Here is a 6,000-nt window from a genome sequence, read left to right on the forward strand (position 1 = left end):
AACAAATAAAAAAAATTTGAAAGATACACTCATCAAATGGAATGAATGACAAAAATGAAAGATTATAATATTTACCTCATTTTTATGTTATAGATCAAAGAATATAATATTCAGAATTATTATTAAAAAAATACTTGCTCAGAGGTAGTGATTTATTAATTTACCTATAGATTGGTTTTATAGTTCAAATTTATTTAATTTTAAAATTAACATTATAACCAAAATTTAGCAATTGTGGTGAAATAATTTTATTTGCAAAAAGTATTTTAAAAAAAATCGATTGCCACAAAGAAATAAAAATTAAGTGAAATATAAAAAATAAAAATATAAGGAATTTTTTTTATAAAGTCAAAAAATTATTATGTAGGATGAAAAAAGGAAAAAGAATTGACATAAAAATAAATAATACAATCAAAAATGAGAAGAAAAAAATAGAGAAAAGATTAAGTAAAATAAATACTAAAGAGATCGCAAAAAGTTAGTATAAATAAAAGAAGGCAAATATTTAAAAAAATGAATTTTTTTTCGTGAATGATACTTTTCCTTTATTTGGTATTTGATTAATACTTTTCTTTTTGATTGGACCTTTTACTTTTTTGATTGATACTTTGCTTTTTAAAAAAAAATTCATTTGAAGCTCAGACTGGCCTGAATTTTTAAAACATTTTCTTTTCAAACCCAGCTGGGAATTTTATGGCCCGACCGAATTTTACGGTCAATTAACGGCCAGGCTAGTGATTTTAAAATTTTGTCACTTGCAATAATTTTGGTTATTTTGTAAATTGATATGAGCAATAAATGTTAAACGTTCCATTTTCAAAAATATAACAAGGAGGCAAAAATTTTGTCCAAATAGTTACAAGAACTTTAGTTTATATACAATTCATAAAAATCGATAGTGGTCGGCCAAATATTGGTGGATTTGACATTGAATAAACCTAAATCCCGGTCAAAGTTGCCCTACATAAAACTAAATATTACAAAAATATAATATTTTTCTTATATGCATAATCACATTTTTTATGAATTGTACTGGATGTTTGAGTATTTTATGAGTCATCTTTTTTAAGTTTTAAACATCAGAGTGAATGTTAAAGCTATGAATATTTGAATTTTTACTCATCAAAAACCAACCCTAAAATTAAGCGAAAATATTTTATTAAGGATATTTAAGTAGTTCAGCTATATAAAATTTAAATATATCAGCAGAAAAGAGAAGTTTAAAATTTATTTTATTCTTTCTCTTAGGGGATGGGTGGAGTTGAGATCTAAGTTTTATTTATATTTTTCTTAGTTACCATCGATACTTTCACACGTATATTTTTTTAAATATGAGAGGACCAAGTCAAAAAATCATCTCTTATTCAAAATGCACCAATATATAAAACATATATTAAGATTTTAGCAAATTGCAAATAAGTTACCAGTTATCCTATATTCTGTCTGAGTCAGTGGAACCATCTTTGGGTATAAAAATTTAAAATAAAAATGTTACATTAATATAGCATAATTAATATCAAAGCTTCATATACACGTATCCAGGATTTTGCTGGGGGGGGGGGCACCTTGGTAGATTTTACTTATATATTATATTGGAGATCTTTAGCTTCACTTATAGTAGGCATTTGGCTAAATTAGATTTTTATAAAAATAAATATGGAGCATAGCTTTTTTTTTTATAAAAATGTTTTTCTAAAAATTTTAAATTATAGTCGTTATTTTTAAAAGTTATCAACTTTTATTAATTTTTCTTACAAATTCTTCCTTATAGTGTTATACTTAAGGGTGGAGGTGTGTGTAGAGGGGATATTTTTATTAGTTTGAAATGATATTTACGAGAACAGGCAAATTTGCGATAGTGAGGATGGGGAATTCCCCCAACTCCCCTTCCGTTAGTTACGCACTTGCAATGCTTCCCTTGCTTTTAAAAAAACTTATGATATAATAAAATAGAAAAGGTGCACCTCAATTTCGAAAAAATAAAAAAATTCCTTTTATTAAAAATGAATTAAAATGTTTTAAATGAATGTGGTCGGTTCAATAAATAATTTTATATAGTGTTATCTTAGGTTAGGGTCTACATTTGCCAATTTAGCTGTTGTTGAGATCTTCAATCGATTTAGGTTTTTCGCATGATTGTTATTCCAAACAGATTAACTTCATTCTAAAGAAGTATAACTAGGAAGTGTTAGTAAAATATTCGTCTTCTTAATGAGCAAGGTGGACATAGCTCATTCCACTAACTTAAGGCCGAAAAACTACTTATGGAATTTACCACTTTCTATTAATTTTATGTATCAATTATATCATATTTAGTTATCGGAGGATACTCTTTAGTAAAATAAAACTTATGATATTTTCGTTTATATTGACTTTTTATAAAATTTTAATTTCAGAAAGCTAGCTAAACCATATCTAAAAATATATGTCTTTGAAGTCGAAAATCAGGCAAATCGTGATATCATTAAATCTATTTTTTTTCAAAAATATAAAAGATAGTCACAAATTATATACATTTTGTAGCACTTAAAATTCCATGTAAGAAAATATTTTAAAAATTTAATTTTGAGCAAAACATTTTTAGGTCATAGGAATGATCATTATTGTTATATTTAACTGTTAATTTAAAAATTGATAGAGAACTCGCTTGATTAAAATTAACTATAATCTAAATTTTTGGTGTAATACTATTGTATAAAGCGTTGGGCATTTACGTGAATACTTGTATTTAAAATACTAAAAAAATTTATTTGAATATTTAAGAGAGTAGGGGAGACCAGGGATGTGAGACACTATTCATTCAAACTGAATGAATTCCAAAAATATTAAACTTATCTGAATAAATAAAACATCTTCTAAATTTAATATTTTTTTATATTGTTATAATACTATAGGCTTTAAAGTATATTAATTTATTGGTAATATCATAATAAGAAATCATTAAGTAAGTTGAGAGATTTTAAAAAATTTTAGGAATTTTTGTAAAAAATAAACTAAAATATTATTTAAAGTATATTATATTAAAAAATTTTTTGATAAATATTCATTGGAAATTATTTGCATTTGTTTTAATCAAAATAAATATGTAATAATTAATAGGCCCAACTATCTTGTGACCAACCATGACCTAGCCCACTAGCTTTATTTATATAAATATCATTTAGAATAATATTAATTCATGTTTATGATTCTGAAAAATTGTCAGATTAAAAAATAGGGTTTAAACTTTTCTAATTTCATTTATAATAAGATTTATTTTTTGTTACTTTTGGTAGGATAAAATACACTTTCTTTTGTAAAAATAAATCTGATCTTTTTAGCCAATCATGTATGATATAACTCTCTATATTAGGTTTAAATTTCCAGTCTTATACCTAAATAGCTTAAATTATAAGAGTGGAGTAAAGTTCTTATGTATTTAGCGTGCCCCGGTTTCCCCTCGTATTTTAAAACTAAAAAATAAATAAAAAAAATTCAGACGAATACCTCTAATTATTTTATTTTTTATTATAAATTGATTTTAAATGTCCAAAATATATATTGAATCTGTGACCAGAGTAGCGAAAAAATTAACGCCTCATTCATATAATCCCATTTTATATTTAAAATGAAAAGTAAACTCGATGATATAAATTTTTTTGATACTGATATAAAACTAGAAGAATAGATTTTATTTTCACTGGGTTTCTTGTTATTATGTTTATAAGATATTTTTACCATATAATCTACAACACTTATAATGCCTCTATCAACTACATGTCATTTAAGAATTTTTGATGGAAACCTTTATAGTAACTCTCACACTCCAATTTTTAAAATGGGTAGCATCATGTAGTGAGAAAAAAATATTTACAACATAAGCTTTTGGTGAAGCTCTTAATTCAAAAAGAAAATGAGATAATGGAACAAGTAATATTCCATCTTCCTATGTTGAGTAAGAATTTTAGATATTCTATATAAGTTAACAATGTAGAATTAGAAGCAGGAATGTGAACTCTTCGACGAAAAATGGGTTAGGGTATCGGTTTGGAGATAAAAAATTTAAAAAAAGGGTTCGGGTTCAGGGTTTGATGAGCATAAATAATATTAATTCAATATTAATAATATAATAGTGTATATGTAATGTTTTGATTTAATAATATATTTTTATCAAAATAGGCTTTAGATTTTCCCCAGTAGGCCATTCAAAAATTTCTTTCATTCTTTCCATCTATTTTTTTGATTATATTTAGCCGAATACTGAAGGCTACTGCAAAATTAGATTGAATATTTTGAGAATTAATTTTAATATTATCCATGCCTAAACCGCTATAATCTGAATGGTCTACCATTAAGAGTGACCAACGCGGGACAAGAATCAATTATTTATTTTTTATTATAGTTTTACTGATTATGTTTGTTCTTTCAATACTTCTTCAATAATTTGTTGGCTTGATGGCATCTTACTTTTTTTATTTCTTTTGGCTTTTGTTGTGATATTTTGTCAATTTATTGAGTTCTAGAGGGTGGATTTTTATATAACGTTCAAGATTTGATCCACGGTGTCTCTTGATTGTTGTATTACAATCAGTAATATTACATTTTGTTGTGACATTTATAATACTATATGTAAATAATTTATATATTGGATTCAATTTATCTCTAAGCATTATTATAAGCTCAAAAATATAGATACAAAAGTTTATAAATATAGTGGCTGACTCTTAACAATCAAAATTGATTTATAATAGTCTTTAAAATAATTCGGATTAAAATTTTAGCAATATATTAGTAAAAACTTTCACATTATTTTATAAGCAAAAGATTATAAGGAAACCAATTCACAGACATTTTAACGGTTCGGTTCAAATAGAAAATCATTTAACGGATCAGGTTCGATAAAAAGTACCTAAGTTTCGGTTTAAATCTCTATATCAAATTGAAAATTTGGAAAAATGCAAAGTAAATGCCCCAAAAAAATATCTTTTTATTTATTTATAATTATTTTTTTTATTAAATTTGTTATTTTAAGAAATTTTTAATTTTTTGATACCTTGAACCCGGTTCTGGTTCATGTACACATCCCTGGTTAGAAGTTTTAAATTATTTTAAAGATGAGTGCAAAGATATATGAAAGTTATTTTTTTAAATATAATTCTATTTTACTATATACTGCTATAGTGGGAAGAAAACTTAGTTTCGCAAATTAAATTAATAGGTCAAATAGCATAAATTAAATGAAAACCCTGGGTTCTTGATAATTCGAGAAACTCTAATCCAAATATATATAATCAATAATTGATTCAATTTGAACAACCAATTTACTCCTCCATTAGTAAACTTGACACTTCCTCACTGACATGATTATGATATAAGAATTAATTAATAGTTTGTTTTAATAATTAAGTTAATGTAATTAATAAAAATATTATAAAACTTTGATGGATGGAATGAAAGCGTATGTTGGCATGAGATATTGATAAGTCCTAGCAGAACAAGCTAATTTGCTATTAAAACCTTGGGTTGCTTTAACAATATCTTTTCAGTAAAAAAAATTTATTATTTTTGTATAAGTTGATTTAAAACTATATTTTAAAATTGGAACCAGGGCCATCTTTTAAAATCTATCGGAACCAACAAAGTTTAATAACTAAAAGGTAATATAAAATAATAAATACAATTAAATATTTACATATCTTTTAATAAATAACTAATAATTAAATTATCAAGCATTTTGAATATATTAATTTTTTCTGTCCAAAATGTTATTAATTTGTGAGACTAAAATTTTAAGGATTTTTTAAAAACAAAAAACATTTTGGATGCAGCCTTTATGAAAATGTAATTTATACCTAATATTTGTATTTCTGGAGGCAAATGTTTATTGATGGCTTGGACAGAGTTTGTCATTACTGTCATGTGTAATTTTTTAATTTAAATATTAATAAAATTATATTAGTGGGAATGATACTTTATATTAAAAAAATTATGCCTAATATTCAAGCTAAAGGAACAAAATAT

At 24.5% G+C, this 6,000-nt stretch overlaps 1 protein-coding gene across 2 annotated transcripts in view; it reads right to left on the minus strand.

Moving 5' to 3' along the window:
- Window positions 1-5,499, minus strand: part of LOC135926168 (pseudouridylate synthase 1 homolog) — a 69,750-nt gene extending 64,251 nt beyond the window's left edge. For both annotated transcript variants that reach the window (XM_065461914.1, XM_065461912.1), the window contains exon 1: window positions 5,417-5,499. The gene's annotated coding sequence lies outside the window, so the exon portion shown is untranslated. The remainder of the gene's footprint in view (window positions 1-5,416) is intronic.
- Window positions 5,500-6,000: the final 501 nt, after the last annotated feature.

Source organism: Gordionus sp. m RMFG-2023, chromosome 3 (genome assembly GCF_954871325.1).
Source record: "Gordionus sp. m RMFG-2023 chromosome 3, tfGorSpeb1-WG-v2, whole genome shotgun sequence".
NCBI lineage: Eukaryota > Metazoa > Nematomorpha > Gordioida > Chordodea > Parachordodidae > Gordionus > Gordionus sp. m RMFG-2023.